Below are 21,328 nucleotides of genomic sequence, written 5' to 3' on the forward strand. Positions count from 1 at the left end.
AGTTACTCATAAAGGCACTAGTGAGGCAGGCATTCACTCACTAACACACACATATACACACTCATCCACCCATACAGTCCTGCACATACGCTGTCTTCAAAACACATACAAACAGTGAGTCAGTCACCAACCCATGCAGCCACTTATACACAAAGTGAAACACTGATACATATATTTAAATATTTAAAAATGACTCGCTAATATATGTATTCACTAAGATACACTTTATAAGCCAGTTAACCAATCAATATTTTATTAAAAATAAACATCCATTTACACACTTATTTAAACATTTATTATTCAATCGACCTTTACAAATACATATATAAAACATATTGATTCATCAGAAAGACACACATTCACTGGATGGTGTCATCAGTGATGTCATGAGTGATGTCACTGACCATGTCATGAGTGATGTAATATGTGACGTCATCAGCAGTGCATTGCAGGCGCGCAAGTTATAGTGAGTGCAACTAACTATAACGTGGGAATTTCAATGGTTTTATATCAGTAAAATTTCCAGCTAACTATAACTGGTGTGAAACCTATGGTTTTTTCAGTGAATTTAATAGGTTTTTTAAATGCTAATTCCTAACTATAACTGGTGTGAAACCTATGGTTTTTTTCTGTGAATATATATATATATACATATGATACATATGTCTCTATATGAATATATAAGGAACACTAAAAATACTCGTGAAGTATGCCTGGAGTGACAGAGAGAAGGCATTAGCGGAGATTAAATTGATTGAAGAAGAGCTGGAGAAGGAGCCAGAAACACACAGAGTACTACAACTTAAGGAGCACGTATGATTAAATACGAACAGAAGATAAAAGTCAGAAAGCAAGAAAAGTATGATTGCGACGAAAATGATTATCTGCAAGGTCGCGTACTGACTTACGCAAAGAAGTTTGATGCTCCGAGACAAGCACTCTGCGATGATTCACAAGCCACAGTAGAACCGGATGCAGTAACCTCGGAATCAGAGGTAACGGAGAAAGAATCCAGTGATGACCAACAAGACCCCAAGAAACATCAAGGTGGCAAGGGGAGTGCAACCCCTTTTCACGACGAGTTCAAAATAATCAGAAAATCATGGCTACGTGGGGGAAAGAACAAACCGCCCGAAGTCACAACAGGAGGACCAGGAGGGCAGGGGGCGGCAGTAAGAGGAAGAGGCAGAGCAAGAACCACAGGCTGGGCCAGCCGCAACAAGAAGAAATAACTGACCATGTACAAGGAGATGTGACCAATTTGACCATGGTCAATCTTACGGAAAGGTCATTGACGGACACAGAAACTGAACTTTTAAGCTTGGGGCTTACATTCTGCCCTAGCAGTAATCTAGAATATACCCAGACGCTCATTGATCTCTTCCGGTTCACAAGGAAGCTGAAACTTCACAAGTACTTTAAGCTAAGATCGCACATGAAGGATCAAAGGAAAAAAGGTGCGAGAGTAACAGCTACGGACATACTTAGCAGTAAGGACATACCGGGTCTAGAGGCCATTGAGGATCTAAGATCAGAGCGAGATTCAAATCTTAGCGCTCTGGATATGGTTCAACGAGCAGAGCTGCAAGGAGTAGACCAAGAAAGGGACGAAAGTAATTTCAAACCAGTCTCTGTCTTTGTTCCACAGACACCTTGGGACGCTGTGGATGTTTTCACGGAGGCAATAAACAATGACCTGTTAAGGTATAGGAAGGCAACAAATTCAAGTAATAGCAACATTACAGACCTACAGAAGACCGCACTACAAAATTTGATGAACGATAACACCATTGTAGTGAAACCCTCTGATAAAGGTGGAAATGTAGTGCTTCTCAGCAGGGAGTACTATAGGAATGAAGCAATAAGGCAGCTTTCAGATGAGAAATACTACACAGTGAGCAACAATGAAGCGTACCAACAAAGCATCAAAAATTATGATGATCTGATCCGCAAATGGTACGATCTTTCAATGTTGGGCAGGGATGAACATCTTTTCCTGCGAAACAACCATCCGATGACTCCCACCTTCTATCACCTCCCTAAACTTCACAAAAACAGTATATGTCCCCCTGGTCGTCCGATTGTCTCTTCAATTAATGGCTTCACAGAGAATATGTCCAGATTTGTGGACAACATTCTGTTCCCTCTTGTGGTGAATCTACAGTCCTATGTACAGGACACAAAGGGCTTCCTTAATAAAATTGAGGACATGGCATGGGACTCTGACTACCTGTTGATGGTACTGGACATCACCAGCCTTTATACGTGCATAGAGCACAAACAAGGCCTGGATGCGGTCCGGCACTTTTTAGACCAACGACAAATGCGCTTTGCGCAACACAACATGATGATTCTGGAATTTTTAGAATTCTGCCTCACTAATAACATCTTTATGTTTGAGGAGCAGTTGTATAGACAGAGGTCTGGGATGGCGATGGGCACCTGCTTTGCCCCCAGCTACGCGAACTTGTTCGTTGGCTGGTGGGAGGAGCAGGTGCCCAGGAGCTGCAAAGTGGGGCAGAACAGCGGAAAAGTTGTATGTTGGCATCGGTATATAGATGACCTATTCATTGTGTGGCATGGGGCAGTGAATACGGCAGAAAAATATATTGAAATTCTAAATACCAACGAGTATAATATGCACTTCACAGGGTCCATTAGTCCTGTGGCAGCGGACTATTTGGACTTGAGGGTGTTTTTAGATAATGGCCACATACACACTGCACTTTTCAGAAAAGAAACTGCAGGCAACTCCACTCTTTTTGCCAGAAGTAGTCATCCGCCTCAGTTGGTTAAAAGCATACCCTACGGGGAATTATTAAGACTCCGGAGAAACAGCTCGAGGGATCAAGATTTCGAGGCGGCTGCCTCGGAATGCCTGGCATGATTTGCCCTGAGAGTGTATGGTGAGATGCTGCTGCAAAGTGCTCTCAAGAAGGTGAGAAGAATCTTGAGGAAAGAACTCCTTTGTAAGAAACCTCCTGAGAGCAAGGGCAAAAAGAATGAGGGGAAATTCAGAATGGTAACCCCATTTTCATCAGGGGCGAATGATTTGAGAGCCTTGTTGAGGAAATACTGGTACATTCTCTGGAACGATATGTGCTAAAGGACGATCTACCAGCGCACCCCTTGGTGACCTTTAGTAAAGCGAGGTCACTGAGAGATATGCTGGTTAAAAGCCATCTGGAAAAACCTATCCCTAGAACCAACACTTTACGGGAAATGAAAGGTTTCTATCCCTGTGGCCGCTGCAAGGCCTGCGCGGCCAGCTGAAGAGTCCTCACCTATGATATACCAGATACGGGGAAAACAACGAAGATCAAGAAATGTATCACCTGTAGCACCCCCTATGCAGTTTACTGCTTGAGCTATCCGTGTGGCCTACGCTACATTGGTAGTACGATCAACCCATTAAAAATGAGAATACTTGAACACCTTAGAGCTATTGAGAAGGCGGATCCGGCCTATCCGGTTGCTCGTCATTTTGCGGAACTACACGAGAGGGCTAGAAGTAAGCTACAATACTTCGGACTGGACTCCGTACCACTGAATGTCAGGGGTGGGGATTGTCTGAGGTGGCTCCGTAGACTAGAGTCTAGATACATCATAGACCTGTCTACTAAACATCCTAGGGGTCTGAACAGTGGTGAGGATATGGCAGTTCATTTAGGGAGGTGAAGAGGAGAGTAACTGGAATACATGCTGTCCGATTTGCTGTAAATATGGTTTGACAAATTACAGATGGATATCGAGAACCTGATTCCATGCTTAAGGATAAAACTGAGATATAGTGAAAAAGAAAATGTGATGAAACAATTGATAAATGAATGAATTCTTTTGAGTAACTATCGTTTACGACAGCCGTGCGATATTGATTCTTAGTAACGGAAACAGAATTTTAAGTATTATTACTTTTTGTTGTTCCGTTTGTTTCTTGTTTTGTTCTAATTGATAAAGTTGAATACAACCTGGATCCAGTAACAGCCGATCCAAGGCTATATGATGGGCAATTGTCCAAATTGTAATGTTGTATGCCCTCCGCTATGGTGCAGTAACCTATCCATAGGTTGCATAAGAAAGACTGGCAGGCAAGAAGCATATACACATATACCAAAGAGTATCGGGGGTGATTTTGAGGGAGCTCCGTGAATCATGTAGTAAACCTGTCTCCCCGGCCATGGCCATTTATGAGGGTCAGATTCTTCCAGCGGCATTATATGGCTCCGAACTCTGGGGGTTCGAAAATGTTTCAGATCTATCGACAGCAAAAAATAACTTTTTAAGGAAAGTGGTGGCTCTTCCTGCTTCCACCCCACTGATCCCCCTGAGACTAGATCTGGGCAGAAGAGCACTAAAGGACTTGGTAAGGCTACGCCCGTTGCTCTTTTGGACTCGTTTAAAAAGAACTGAGGAGCTTGCAAAATATGCCGAAGGGTTGGACGATCTTCTTCTACTGGACACGGGTAAAAAAATAGGATGGCCGAATAAATTGAAAGATCTGGCTCTTAACTTGGGGCTAAGGGATGCTTGGGAGTCACAATCGCCGCCACCCAAGGAAGTGATCAAAAAGTTATATTGGGACTGGGTACAGAGTAATGCACTGGGGTTAAGGATGGGGGCTCACTCACGGACCAATTTTTGTTATTTAAATGTGTGAGAAAATTGGAGCCCTTCCTCGACCTGATAACCAAACCCTTAGATCGTGCGCTATATCTAAAACTGCGATATGGGACGCTTCCGGTGCATGACTTCACGGTGAGGTGGTCAAGCTCTGGTGCCCCCCTGCGTTCATGCCCTGGCTGTGTAGCACCAACAGAGTCTGTGGCCCATCTATTTTTTGCCTGCCCAGCTTACAAAGGGGCGCGGAAATTTTGGCTGAAACCTGTTTGCAGGGAACTGGGGTTGAGGTGCCATAGCCAGGCACTACGTGTTCTCTCTACGGACTCTTCATCTTCCTTTATGATTTGCGGGGTGGCAAAATTCTTGGGTAGTGCGTGGATGGCGCGCTCCCATTCATTGAAATTGCATTCGGGGGGACCTATGGTCTGATGCTATATCCGCTGATAGCAAATTAGTGACTGTGGTGCATCTCCTTCTTTTATTCGTATTTTAATAATTTTATTGGAGAATTGGAAATGTATTGTATATGTATTCTTTTATGGTGATTAATTTGCCGAATAAAGATATTTCAAGTATCAAGTATCAAGATATACACATATACTCACTTCAAGATGGTGCCTATGTTGTTGCAGAGGGGTTAGTCCCTTGTTGATGTCCGTTGATTGTGAGAAACTTTATCAACATGTTACAAGCATTGTACGGAATGGTTTACTAAGAACACGTACCCTCTCATTTTAACAGCCAGAAAAGGGTCATCTAAAATCAGGTTATATGTCATTCAATTAGGTTCGTATAAACAAAGAACAAGACATTCCTCCGCCCCCCCCGGTGCAACGCAAGATAGCGCAGTTCAAGGTATGCAAAATTATTTTAAAATCAGTACCAGGCTGCCTCTGAATCCATGATTACATAAGTTAAAAACGGCTACATGTCGTTTGTTTCACAGACTGTCACTTGTGGAACCAAGAGCCCAGCTGTACAGTTAAAGAAAAGAGTTGTGCCCAGTGATAAAAAGCTAAACAACACAGTATCACACAGGTACATTTGTTTTTATCCAAACGGTTGATTTTTCAACATTAGGGGCGAAATGGTTGTATTAAAACCACGTTTTTTTACATCCCAACAGAATAATACAAAGCCCTGAAGATGGTTTGGACACTTATGGTCCAAACTTGAAACGCGTCGGCTACCCCAGCAAGAGCGAATCATAACAACTAAAGTGTTTTCAGGATAATAGTGATGCATATCTTTATTTGCTCTTTGAATGTAGTAATTGCATTCTTGTTTATGTAAAGAAAAGTTGATTAATGAATTTCATACATTGCTTAATTCTGCAACCGAATGTTGGATGTTAGTAACTGCATTCTGGTTTATGTAAAGAAAATTGATCAGTGAATTGACCTCTTACATTGCTTAATTCTGCAATTGAATGTTGGATGTAATGTTCATATTTATTTTTTGATAATTTCGTGAATATGTGAATATGTGTTCTTGTCAATTGTTTATTTAATATGTTTCGTTGGTATTTGTTTGTTTAGAGTTATCTCTTTCTGCTATTTAAAAGTTCCAAAAAATATGACTAAAAGGTATAAATAAATATACCGGACCGGATTTAAATAAGTGTGTTTTTGGTCCTCAATTTCGAAATTTTTGGAGAGGGGGCAATTCTCTGTGATTACAATTATATAGGACCCAGCCCTCCTTCAGCCCCACCAAGGGTCTACCTCCTTTTTGTGTTCACTGACACTGACGAAGGCAACGCCGAAACGCGTATGTTGTGGAGTCCCTGAATAAAGAAAACTGTGGATCCTGATCCGTTCCTCCAGAGTGCTGTTATTTTTCATGAAGCGAGAAATCTGAGCAGAATATAAATATATATATACTCATGATGCTTGGTTAATTTTTATTTGTGGCGGTCACCAGTAGGTAATTATAGTTAGGACGTAGTTTCTGTAGGAAAAGTGCTTTTTGTTTTGCTAATACCTTTGGCATTGTTTGACGAATCTTCATGACATTTTCAAAACTAGTTTGCCAGTTACTTCAGCTGCTGTCTGTCAAGCGCTGGCTGATAAAAGAGGGATTCCCAAAACACGTTTTCCCAATGCAACTACTCACACACCCATTCAGCAACTCACACACCCCCTCACAGACCAACACACAGACCACTACATTCACTCCCACATCCACTCACACACTCACACAACCACTTACACACCCACACAACCACTCACACACACCCATACAGCCTGTCACAGTCCCACCCACAGACAAACAAAACTACTAACACACCCACTCACAAATCTACACAGGCACTCACACACCCATTCAGCCACTTACACACCTGCTCAGAGAACCAGAAAACAACTCATCCACCCACAAAGCCATTCTCACACCTACTAACCCAGCCACTCCCACTGCCATTCACACACCCATATAGTCACACAGTCATTCACATACCCTCACACAGACAGGGATACACTTATAGAAATTGCAGTAGCATATGTATGTATTTACTGTGTTGTTGTTTTAGTATTGAATGTTTGCATTATAACCATGCAGACCCCTTTTTGTTCTGAGAGTTCACAACCGATCTGCAGACCCATAAAAAATTATTTTTTTAAAAGACTTGGTGAATTGCATTTATAGAAAGACTACATAAGTAAATTTACCTTAATTAAAAAAAAGTAGTTTAAAATTATATATAATAAAAATGAATGTGTGAATAAAATGTATTTATAAACTTGTGAAAATTTATTTTAGTAAAATGAACTTATGGGTCAAATCGCAGTACAATTTATATTTAAAACAACAGTGAAATTCACTAAACAACCAAAGGTTAAAGAGACGCTATAGTTAGGAAATAGCATTACGAACTGTAGTAAAACACTGAAAAAACACAAAGGATACAAGGACATTATAGTTGGGAAATAGAACTAAAATAAACTCAGAAATTCACTGAAAAAAACCAAAGGTTATAGGGACGTTATAGTTAGGTTCAGATTTTACACACACAAAACCATAGAAATTCAGCAGTTATAGTTATAGTTATATAACTATAACTCGTGCCCTAAGGTAACTATAACTTGCGCCTTTGCCTTGCACTGCTAATTAGCCCACATATTACATCACTCATTACAGTTTCTATGACATCATTGATAATATCACAGCAACATTTGCAGTGAAATTATTGATGACAAAATTGCGCATGGCAGGGGCACAAGTTATCGTTACCTTAGGGCATGATCGATAGTCAACTCTGCGCCACTCCACTCTACAACACCCTACTCAACTCTTCACAACATCCTCTATGCCTCTTTACTCCATTCTACACCACTCCAGCATACAATACTCCACAGTACTCCACTATCCACTTTACTCCACTCTATGGCACTTCTCTCTGCGACTCTCCTCTCCACTCCACTCTACTTAACTCGACTCGACTCCATTCAACTCCACTCCCCTAAACTCCACTCCACAACAGTCTACTCCATTCTACGACACTCCACTCCACACCACTCTCCTCTACAACACTAACTTTTAAACATGCTGAACAACAGCCACGCTGATGTACATGGCTAAAACATATTAGCAAAGCCAATAGCTCTTGCATAGGCGAGAACTATTGTCTTGGCCAATGCTTGTTAGCCATGCTACGCAGCTAACAAGCACCATTACTTACAAAAACAACTCACTACTTCCTCTATCATTCTATGCCTAACTCAAATTCTACTAAACACTCAAGAAATCAAGAGCACACTCCTAACAAAACTAATGAAAAGGAAAAACAAAACAATTTTTTTTTACTATTCTACTAACTACTACTCTTGGGTTCCAGAGTAGCGTACTACTTGCCAAAAGAAGCTCTTCAATGCATCGTTAGGGATTAAAAGCGCTATATAAATACATTTGCAATTTACCATTTAAACTGCTGGGTAATATGGTGCAGCAGTTGCTAGTGAGACTACTTACTATGTAAGTCCCGTTGGACATCTCCCTGGGAGAAATTGAACGTAATATTGGGGCTAGCAGGGGAGGCAAGGCAAAAGGGCCTGATGGAGTCCCCATTGATGTGTATAGGGCTGTTCCGCTGCTGTGGGGACCTATTCTAACCTTGGTTCTTAACGCAGCCGTGACAACCATGATTCCGCCTATATGGGGAGACTCCATTATTGTCCCTATTTATAAGAAGGAGGACAAATCAACAGCAAGTAATTATCGTCCAATTAGTCTGCTCGACTCTCAGGTGAAAGTCACGAGCCGAGTGCTGCTGTCAAGGTTGGAAGTTTGGGCTGAGGAGAATGGGGGTCCTTGCGAGCTCCCAATATGGCTTTAGAAAGGGTCGAGGGACACTAGATCTGTGCCTCAATTTAGAACTCTTAATTGGCAAGTATACAAAGGTGAAGTACGGTACCCTATATCTCTGCTTTGCCGATTTAAGCAGTGCATTTGACCTGGTAGACCATTCTATCCTATGGCCAGTCTTGCTAGATTTAGGTGCACCGGAGGCTATTATCTTTTTCTTAGCTAGGCTTTACGAAAAGATGCAAGCCTGCGTGCGCTATGGGGTAAATGGAGAGTGCACCCCAAATTTTAATGTAAAGCGGGGAATTAGGCAGGGCTGTGTTCAAGCCCCCTTGTTGTTTACTCTTTTTGTTAACGCTGTGGATCCCGTTTTGAAAAAAGTTAAGGCGGATGCTTCACAGGTTAATGGATCAGGCGTGCCAGTTCTGCTTTATGCAGATGATGCTGTGCTATTATCAAGGACCCCTATAGGTCTACAGCGCCTGATGGATAGGTTCTCTGTTTTTATAAGGGAAAGAAAGTTGTTGATTAACAAGAGTAAAACTCATATAATGATCTGTGGGGCTAAAAACAATAAAAAGCATGCCTTTTTTATCGAAGGGGTGAAAGTGGAAACATTTTGCTATCTGGGTGTTACTTTTACATGTACTGGTAGCTGGACCCAAGAACTTTTAAATGTTAGGACAAAGATGGCAAAGAGTGCCTATGGTATATTTAAATTTGCCTCCAAGATCGGCGATAGGCGGATCAGGGACATGATGTCAATCTATAAGGCTAGGAGTGTCTCAATTGCGTTATATGGGGCAGGGCTATGGGGTTATACTAACGTAGATTCTGTGCAAAGGGAAGAGAATACTTTCCTCAAAAAACTTCTTTGCCTACCAACCTCAGCCCCAAATGAGTTGATCCATAGGGAATTGGGTGTCGCTTATTTAGGCGACCTCATCCTGTTGAGACCTCTGATGATATGGCGTGCGATTTGTCGGAAGAAAGAGACTGCCTTTAATCAAAACGTCATTAAGGACTGTCTAGGTCTGGACAACTATATTAAGATACCTTGGCTTAAGTATGTTGTAGACAGTTTCCGGGATATTTTTGGGCTCAATATTCTGGTAGAACCATGTTCTGCAGGGAACATCTCTAAATCAGATATGAAAAATATTTTTATGCTGTATAGAGCCCAGAAAGGCCTAGTAGTTAACTGTCGCCCTACTACAGTTTACCTTTATAACAAATATATCGAAAGTGATGGATTTCAGTTATACTTGAACATGGTAACTAGACCTGCCCATAGATTTGTTTTAACCAGACTCGGACTTGGCACGGGTCACGTTTTATGTGGCTTTCCCCCAACCAAAGAAGCACCCTGTCTGGCCGTATCCATGTGATGGGCATTCAAAGCAATGCACTCTGCACTTTATGCTAATTTGTACTCTCTTTTGAATGTCAGGGTTGCCTATTTGAAGCCAATCTTTGTAAAATATGGTGTCAGAAATGTGGAGGACGCGATGAAGTTGATTTACAATGTGAATTCCCTGGAAAAATGCTTTTTTACTGCGACTTTTATATGTAAATCAATCCGGTTTAGAAATAGTATGATATTTTAAATATTTATTTTTCCTTTTTAAATCGTACCTGTATTTTACTATGCATTTTGCTGTGTGCTTTTATGCTCATTGTCTAACATGTACCGAATAAAGCTTCATGAAATGAAATGACTACTTACTATGTAAGCTCCAAGACTACTTACTATGTAAGCTCCAAGACTACTTACTATGTACGCTCTCTACACACATGCACACCTTTGCCTCTGGGCAAATTGATCTTTATTTTGTTTTCTGGGACGCACAGAATGGAGATTATGTTTGCAATCTACAAAACTGCAGTTTTTGCTAGGGTTCTCATTTTGCTCAATCTCATTACTATTTAAAGCGAGTTCTCTTCCTAGAAATCCTAAAAGGAAAGTGCAGGCTCCAGCTCAGTAGTTGAAGCCTCTTTTAGACAATTCAACGCAGCGAGCAAAACTAAAACATTTAATAGAATTGAGTAATGTCCCGCCGAGGAGCAGAATCCAAGGGGATTTAGCGCTCGTTATTTACATATGAATGGTCTCATTTCTTTTTTTCACTCTTGTAACTTTGTTTTGAAATTTAGTCACTGTATCACTGTAAAGCTATGGAAATCGCACATTCTTCTGACGGTGCATTCAGTTCAGCCAGCTTCACACAGAGTTCTCTCCAGTTGCATGAAAGCCCATCTGAGTCGCTGTCCTGCTTTGACCCAGGACTTTTCCACAGCAGCTTTAAGGATGGCAAGGCCTATGTGAACAAGGGGCTGGGGGAAAGCCAAAGAGAGCCTCGCCTTAGATTTGCATACATGGAAGCGGGGTGCTTTCTCTGGGAGGGAACTAACAATGCTGTACTATCAGTTGATTGCTGCCACTCCATTCTGAGATCGTTAATGCAAACAAGTGTGCTTTTTGGTTTGTTTTGGCCTGTCCAGTACTTATGCAATTAGCCGGAGACCAGTGCGGAGAAGCAGAGTCTGACTGGGGCCAAAAATAGGCATTGGAACCCAGAGTTGCCCTGCCAGATTTTGTCAGACCAGCCCCCCATACAGGGCATAGCGAACAAACGAGCGCAACAAACAAGTCTGACCACTACAAGGAGGGTTGGGGGTTCTCCCCCCAAGACAATTTGGGAAACAAAGGAAAAGATGTGCATTTTGCAACACATTTTATATATTCAAGGCATTAGTTTTTATTAAAAGCATAGTACATTATGACCTTAAGTGCACCAGGATACTGCAAACTGTATTGGGGCTCTTAAATGATTCCCTCACTATCACCCTCCAACAGTATCTATCCATAGCCCCACTCTCACATGCATTTTATTTGTTTTATAGCACCTCTCAATCTAGTGTAGGGTGTTGGAGCATTTTACATCACACACACATTATACAGAGACAATGAATCATATATGTGTAAACCAGTGTATAGAAAGTGCTACATAAGACAACGGGGACAACAAGGTGTAGGATTCACATGTCATCCATACTGGTAGACATTTTTTAATAGTGCTTGGTTTGGGGAAGTACAAACTCAGGATTCAGGACGCAACACAGTGGTTGGGGTAGACTTTACTAATAAGAATGTATTTCTACCCCAAATTTATTTTTTTTAGCAAAATTAAGATTAAGTAAAACTGAGAAAAAAACCGGAACTTTCTAACCTAGATTACGATTGTAATTTATGAACCACGCAGTAACAAAAGGATCTCTGTAAGAAAAGCAGTAACCTGCGGAGCTATGCACTTAAAATGCTGTTCTGTGGTTTGCATAGTTCATGCTCTTTGTGGAGGCATATTAACCCTCTGAGCTACCATAGATGATTTAAAGCTGCAACTAGACAAAACTATGATCAGCAGATACATTAATCACCTGAGTTATCTTGGCCCTTTTATTGTTGCCTGAATACTGCTGGACATACAAGGAACTCTGCAGTGCTTTTAAAACTGCTGCACTGCGGCATAACCGGTCCCCCGTAACAAAATCGTCTCACGCCCATCCAGCCTTCTAGGGTAATGCTCAATGCTCGATGCCCGGTACGGCCAGTCTGGCCTTGATTGGAACCCAAAAAAGTGCCCTACATTCATGGATCGAAATCTTTCACAAAGCATTGATTAATTAGCACTGAGGGCTGATTTGGGTAAAAACATGTTGTTAATAAAGAACTATTTACCGAGCGATTCGCCACCCACTTTTTCCCCTCATGTCTTTTTTTTTTCACCTCCACTCAAATCTTATTCTCACCATCATTCTTCTCCCTTCTATCCAATGTCTTCCTCTCTTCTTTGCTCCTTTTCATCTTGTTACGTGAGTGGGGACACACTGATGGCATGTTAGCAAGGTCCCCCTAAGTGTGATTTATGCAGTTCATTGTAATGTTAGTAATCACAAGTAAAGCTGGTTGCCTTCAAATATTAGCTCAGTGTAATATTCTACTCTTCACATTTCTTGTATTTCCATTCTTTTCTATCCTATCCTTCTACTCTAGAATCCTCTTGTGATTCATTCTACTTCTGTCTTCATGCTGAGCGATCCTGCCTCTGCTGTGGGTCCTTTAATTTACTTACATAGACCTCCAATAAAGTCTATTTAATCATAACAAAGAATCCCGGACTTCTTCATTTCCTCGATGGTACATATTGCCAGTGCTGGACATCCCAGGACATGTTTCATGGTAATCGTCACTCATCAGCAGAGAGTAGACCATTTTGTTGGTGGATGCTCACTGTGCTGCTTTAAGTTCCTCAGATCAAGTGCCCCAAGTGGACGATTATTAGGTTACGCTGTGCAGAAACATTTGTTAGTCCTTGGCCAGGACCTCTGGCTGGTGTTCATGCCCATTCCAAAGGGCCATACCCTGGCGACAACTCTGGTGAGACATCTGACCTATTTTGGGAAACTACTTGGTCCTCCTTGCATACTTTTGTAAAACATGTTTGTCTCCCTCCCTAGGAATGCAATGACAGATTCTTTGCCTGAGCTGTGTTGCATGACTTCCTTGTTTTATTGGCATTACTCAATCCCTTCTCCTGGACTCACTCATGAAAGGGTACAATCTTCAGACTAATGCATATATAGGAAGGAAAAGCTGCATTCAGTAACAATATTTCTGGTGGATACTGTATCTTCTCACAGATTCCTCACCACTCTCTCTTCTCCCTTGATGAGTTAGTAACGTGACATAACTTCCCACCGTATGAAAACATATCATATTGCTGCACTGTTGCAGTTGTTGGTACTCTCTCGGCTTGGCATCTCACACGTCGATGGGGCATGGAAAAAGTTGGAGGAACCGACTCCGGCACGCCTTTTGGTGCCGTATAATCCAAAGTCGTCACATACTGGGAAGGCAGAGACACGGCTAAAGCTGCACTACCCCACCTGATAGCCCTGGAGACCTACTGCTGAGGGAAGGGTCTGGATTCAGTATGGCACCTGGAGGAAATTCTTAAATTGAGAAATCAGCATGAAGATATAAATCCACCAGTAATATAGTCACTGAAGGCAAGCAGTTTTTCTTCTGTGTGCATAACCTTTACATTTTCCCAATCTTTTGTTGAATACTTGAATGAATTCCTTAGTTAAGCAGCCTCTTAAGTTCTCCTCACTCAATAGCAGTATCTCTTCTTAAGCACATAGATAGAGCTAACTTTATGGAGAAATTCAACTGGTCCTCCATCTTAATAAACAAATACATTTCTTGGGTAAGTGAATCTCACTACTGTATCAAATTAAGCAGTGGGACGTAAGCTATTCTCCTCAAAAGAACCCTAATTAAAATACAAACTTGAGTTCAGCTGCCTTTCCCTTATACATGGATAGGCATACATACTGCTTTATTTCTGTGTATTGCAAATCTGAATCCACCACAATTTTAACATCTGCTTCATTGCAAAGCAATCTTTTAACCTACAGTTACTGGACTTCTCCTAATCGTTGGACAGCCTTACAAATCACAGAGTGTGCCAGACTTCAACATTTGTATACACTCAGACCCTCTATCTTCCTAATTTTGTTTCCTCTCTGCCACACAATGATTACACAGCACACTTCCATTTCATCTGTAACATTCCTTGTTCAAATCACCTTATCGAAAATCTAAGTTAATATTTTCAAGGCGGCCACCAGGATTTCCATTTCTCCTTGATCCCTATCGTGAAAAGGATACGTTTCTAACACTCAATTATCAAACTTGTAGTCTGACACTTCCTTTGAGGTTAGTGGGGTCTATCTGTGGGTGGGTGTGATCCTGTAGATGCTTGTGTAAACTCACTTGCCTTCAATCAGTATCCCCAATGAGCAAAGATGCCACTGACTGCAATCCCTGTCACAATTCATCAGTTGCATGTAGTGCTAATGGTACCATGTCCTCTTTATCCTGCCGTCGTGCAACGCTCATGTACAACACAGTGCAACAAGCTTTAAACATCAGCCATGAATCAACCTGCGGCCGGCTTCCAACAGAGAAGCCAGATTATCCTCTTTTGACACTATTTATTTATAAAAGTTTTATATAGCGCAAACATGATGGTGAGGCAGGCTCTATGCGTATGGACCATCTCACTAAGACACTCCTGTTTGGGACACAGCAGGAGTTGGCAGTACCTGCACAACTGCCTACAGTGCAGGTCAGAATAATGTGTAAACAAAGAGCCTAGATGTCTCAGTAACAGATTTGACATCCCTTTAAAGGACACCTGGTACAAATTCATACGTTACATTCAGGAAACTAGTATCTCACCATTTTACAAAGCCATACTATAATGCTGTCATTCACAATCACTTTATTGGACGATGAATCATAGATAAGAGATGACACAACAGACACAACCTGATCATTTCACCTTCATCCATCCCTAAGACTTAACCCAGTCATCTCAACAGACACAACCTGATCATTTCACCTTCATCCATCCCTAAGACTTAACCCAGTGAATTTCTGGAACCCTCATCACCATACATGTTCCACATCTATCTCCATGATCAGTCTGCACAAAGGGCCAGATGTACGCCCTGCCAAATAGCGCCTTGCAAAGTGCGTCGTATTTGAGACTCACAATTTGCAAGGCGCTATTTGGCATGTATAACAGTGTGTTTAACACTGTTTGCGATTCCCAATGGGGTTGCAAATTGCGAGGCTCATGAATATTAATGAGCCTCTCACAATTTACGACCCCATTGGGAATGACAGGCCTTCCCAGGGATGGTGGTCTGCTGGGCGCAGCAGACCACCATGTCCGGGACAGCTTTTAAATAAAGCAGCTTTTTTTTAAAATGCAGCCCGTTTTCCTTAAAGTAGAACAAAATGCATTAAAAAAATTAAAACAGTTTTCGTTTAATTTTTTAAAGGCAGGTAGTGGTCCCCTGGGGACCCCTTTACATGTGCGAATGCATTACCACCTACTTGAAGTAGGTGGTAATTTGCATGTGTTTTTTTACCGCAATTGCGGGTGCAAAACATTGGTACATAGCTTTGCAGTTGCTATTAAGAAGGGAACGCCCCTTCCTAATAGCGAGTCGCAAATCAGTATTTTCGGAGTGCCAATTTATTTGCGACTCTCAAAATACTGTTTGTACATCGGTCCGTGCATTTTACCGTTTGCAAACAGGTCTAAGACCCATTTGCACATGCTAAAAATGCGTTGTACATCTGGTCCTAAAGGTCCATGGAGAAGGACACTATATGTCATCTATGGTTCCTGAGTAGAGCACAGGATATTGAATCTCTCAAGGCGCTGGAGAAAGTACCATCCTCCACTATTATGTCATCATGGAACCCCCTTCAGAGAAGGAACTGTCCAATGACCAGTTTAAATATTATGATCAGTTCTATCTCCTTTTCCTATGAAGTGTAAAGGGTGCTGGTAGGCAGGCTATCTACTGAGTCCCTGTGCTGCAAGTCTACCGGTAATCATGAGCGTTTTACAATAAATGTCCATGCACTCCACTCAGGAACCCAGGCATCCCATTTACGATATAATTGCGAAGGACTTGAATTGGGCATCAGCAGGATTTCTTGGCTAAACTAAAAGCAAAAGAAAATTGCGATTGATCCTGAGACCTGATGGCATATCATTTCCTTCTGTGGTCGACTTTTTGTTTTTACTATACTCAAAAAGAATGTGTCCATCTAGGTTTTTTCCCTCACTTTCCCTCCTATGTGCTCCATCTTCATGGAAACACATACATATGAACACACAATGCAAGATAAGACAGTGACTAATTTGGGAAACAATCCTACTAGTTTGTGTGAGCTGTGTAATTATGCACAAGTGAAGGCGCCGAAAACAGAAGCATAAGCCATGATCCACGTTGTCAGCAAAGTTGTTTAGAGTTACCTTTATAACTTATGTAATTAACAGATGCTTTCTGTAGTGCCAACATGGCTGCATCTTGCCACTTCAAAGTGTAAACATGTATATAATGTGTTCATTTATCTACACTGTTTATATAGTGCAACTTCCTTCAATGGTGTCACCATGTGTCATAATGAATGAACTCCCTGACATACGGGCCAATGTCAATTTCAGGTTTAGCTTTGGCCCATTGTAAGGGAGCCTTATGGGCTCCTAGGTGGACGGCATTGCCTGCGGAATCTATGGACTGCATCTGTCCCAAAGGACACATCTGTCAATGGATGGCAAGGCTGGGTTTCTGCCACCAACATGGACTTTGCATTACTTCCCCTCAACCAAGGCATGGCTGAGAGGGGTCTGTAGGGTCTGCCCATATTACTGCAGAAGAATCCACACACAACCATTTGGGTCCCAAACCACCAGGTTTAGAGCATTCAATCCACAGGAAAAGTCAATGGGAGGGCTACACCTGCAGAAAAGACCTTGACTTCAGAGACATGCTTGTCCTCATGTTCAGTACTGTATGAAGACAGGGGGAAGATGATCATATTCAGCAGTGTATGGAGAGAGGGGGAAGATTCGTTTCTTGCTCTGGAATTGCTTCTGGAATCAGGTAGTTAGGGATCGCATGGGATTCTTCCACAGTAGGAGAGGATCACCACATTTTGTGTGGCGCAGCAGCATCCCAGATTGTTTTCGGGCTGCCACCAGAGGAAACAGGTCAGTGCATTTTCAAACATCCCTATGCCCCTTGGGAGTCCTCATAGTGCCAATATTGGCCCAAACCCAGACCTTTCTTCATACAACACACCCCTCCACCAATAACCAACACAACACAAGTTGATGGAGAAAGTTGTTGCAGTTTTATTAGCATATACATCATGCCAACATGTTGGGTTATCTTACGGGCTATCCAGAGCAGGCCGCCTCTCGCGCCTGATGAGCCATAACCCCCGCGGTGTTAACCGTCGTGGCGTTGTCAGTTTTGGGGGGAAGGTCTAACCCCTCCCCCGGCGAACCTCTCGACGCTACCACTGCTGATGGCCCACCATCTACAAACTACAATGTTCACTTAATTCCTCAGGTTCTCTATACTTCCCTGCAAGTCGCCCAACTTTGATCACCAGCTTGCACAGCCCAGCACACAGACAACACATCTCACTCGCAATACACATCAGAGGTAATACTCTCAAACGTGTTGTCTCTTTTGTGCTCACTCTTACTTGCCGCATCCCTCAACCCCTGGATTGGCAGTGTATGCTGACGTCGTTCGCCAGATCTTTGCATCCTGGCCGAACAAATCCTTTGAAGCAGCAGATAAACTTTTTAAAAGGCATGCACTGTCAAACCCATTGGCCCCTGGTGTGCTCAGAGCATCATCCAGGGACTGAAGAAGAAATCATGAAGACTCAATACAGACGCCACCGAACCCCATCCACTATAGCAATGCCATCAACAATGCTTCTAACAGAAGAAGAGAGCTCTTCGAAGCCATCCCCCATGGCATTAACCTTATTTGGCGGGTGCACACACAGCGGAGGAGCAGTGCCGACTTGCAGTGGTCACTGTGGATTCTTGAATTAAGCTGCCTGGGCAAAATGTATTTTACACCGGTGTATTTTGATGTAATTTCCAGGATTTTACTTTACAGTTTTAATGTAAAATTCCAGAAGTTACAATATTACACCACACCGTGTAATTCAGATTTCATATAGGTAAAAATCTTGTGGAAGAACAGGATAATGCAAATGAACAGAACACAAGCAGCTATTGTTTGCATTGCAAGCAATTTTGCACTTTTTAAAAATGTGAATTGTGTCCGTAGCATCTCATGCTAAAAAATAGTACCCTCATTTTGCGTAATAATATGTAATTTCGGTAATATTTGGGGCATTGTGCATAATCACCACAAAGGAAGTTAACAAATCTCATCAAGGCCTATATAGAAATCCTCTACTTTACGGTAGATGTGGAACCCTTCCACATTATTTAATTATCTCCTATTACTAAGCTTGACCTAGTCACTTTCTGGCCAGTGGATTTGTTTTCTTCCAGGCCAATCGCATTAGGTCCCGTTTGGGGCCTCTAGAAGACATCTGCACCACCACTCCATGTGACAAAATCCTGAATTTACCATTAATGCTTTCTCCAGTCCACTGCTCCATATTACCCTCGCTTTCTCTCCTGCAGTATTTCCCATACCACCTAGTAAGATTTGTGAGTCTTAATTTTGTGGAGAGTTAGAGCACTGTGCACCACCTATTTTATCAAATGTACCCTGAACTTGTTTTGTAATTAATGTAATGGGTGTTCCAGTCCTCCTGCAATGTATAAACATCTTCGACATGTTGTCATTGGCACTGTCCCTCATTTATTAGGGCCTATTCAAATATCTAATTTTGTTGTATGTTTAGTTGTACTACAATAGTGTTTCAAACGTACTACAAATTGTTATTCACAAACCTACATGTGGAGGTCTATGCCTCCACCTCTCCTATTATTTATGTAGAGATCGCTGCCCCCACTGTGGAGATCTCGACACACACATAGGCATACATTTTAGTAGTAAGTATGGGAGATACAGGGGAAGTGGCTGGAATCTGGGAACTACTTACTAATAAAGGGTAGGGGTTTTGAGAGGATTAAAGAGGGGGTAAGGGAGGGCTAGGGAAGGGTTTAGAGACAGACATGTACCCACTCACAAAAGAGTAAGCCTTCCCTATTCACAAACTGCACTTCTATAGTTTCTGAAGCAAAAGGTCTCAAAACAGTTGGAAGTGTGCTCCAGGTCAGAGCTGGAGTAACTTTACGCCACCTATGACCAATCACTGGTACTGCAACACCCTCCCGTAGAAAAAAGTGGAGAAAGTGACTTAAAATGGAGCCTCTTAGGAACTAATGTTAAATTTTGTTAAATAATTTAAAAACATAAATACATTGTATGTAATGTTTCAGAAACTGTGTATAAATAAAACATAACTTTATTTTAACATTCAAGATCCTAAACGTAAGACAAGTAGGCAATTTCTGGTTCTGGGTCTTGTTGTAGCCAGGCGACGTTGGTAGATTTGAGGGAGTGGGCTCTGGCGGAGGAGGGGCACATGTGTAACACCAGGAGGGATAGCAAATTGCCCGAGGTGCTACTCTGGTGGGGAGTGATGATTCAAAAAATAGCGGGACAGGCCCTGCAACCCACACATGACGGCACTGAGGCGACGACTTCCACAATGGGGACGGCCCCAGGCCAAGGGATGGTCACACCGAGACCCAACATGAATACTGAGATGCACGGACCTCCAGTTAGACCGACCCGGCGGGGGGGAGGGGAGGGGGGAAGTGGGGGGGATTCGGGAGGGGGTGGGGAGGAGTTACATTACAGTTGAGTTATGTTGGACCGCAAGAAAACGACGAGAACAATATAGATTGGGAAACCTCCGCAGATGCGAATTTAGCACTAATCTCCTACATGTATAATTTCTTGCAATATTGCCCGCCTCGGCTGAGGTGGTTGAGATGTATCATTGTCTCTGTACATGGTCTGCAGCTTTGGAGGAACAAACTAATAAAGACATTTTTAAAAAAAACGTTATTTTAACATGTTAAATTGTTTTACATTTTCAAATAATGTAACATTAATATTTACTGAAAATAATTAAAGCAAGGCGTCTTCAATAGCTCGCTCAAAATCAGACAGATACACAGATACACTCATGTCCGAAGGCCAGCTTTGACTCTGATGATTACCCCTATATAAGATCACTAAGACTATAGCTGCTTCCTAATTACAAGAGTGAATCAAGTCTAACAGCCTTCCATTGGGTTACTAATCAGGATGCTACCAACAGTGTAGCGCAGACTGCAACCATCAATCCCAAAACATGAGTTAACCAGATACACTGAGCTATACTGCAGGGAAAAAGGAAGGGGGAAAAATAATCTAAAGTAAAACAGGAACAACTCAGTAAGTCAAATAAGCAACAGTGTAGCACAAAGTCTGCAACATTAATCTAGTCTCCCAAACATGAGTGAACCAAATACACTGGGTGATTCTGCAGGAAAATAGGAAGGGACGATAGAAACTAAGGGGACACAGGAACGCCAGGGTAGGACAAATAAGCAACAATATTAATGAAGAACCAAAAGGAAAAAGAGGCAAAGATATAGAAGCGAAGTTGAGCAACGAACCTGCCAGGTAAAAGTAACTGGTTGCGCTACTATGCAATTGTCTTTCACTTGGGAAGGCATTTCCCACCGGCTTGAGAGAGGAAATAATTAATGGAAGACACTGGAACACAGATGACATTATTGAGCAGGAAATTGCCTATTGCCTAAACACTGGGTGCCATTTCGATAAGAGACTATAACTTGAGGGTGCACTTCTAAAAGCATGCACCGACACAGCTGGCCCCAGCCTGAATTGTATCAGCATCCATCAAAGGCAGCCAAGAGAACACATCGAGGTGTTCCCCATGTGGTGACCACTG

This window comes from Lissotriton vulgaris, chromosome 4_1 (genome assembly GCF_964263255.1).
Source record: "Lissotriton vulgaris chromosome 4_1, aLisVul1.2, whole genome shotgun sequence".
In the NCBI taxonomy this organism is placed as follows: Eukaryota; Metazoa; Chordata; class Amphibia; order Caudata; family Salamandridae; genus Lissotriton; species Lissotriton vulgaris.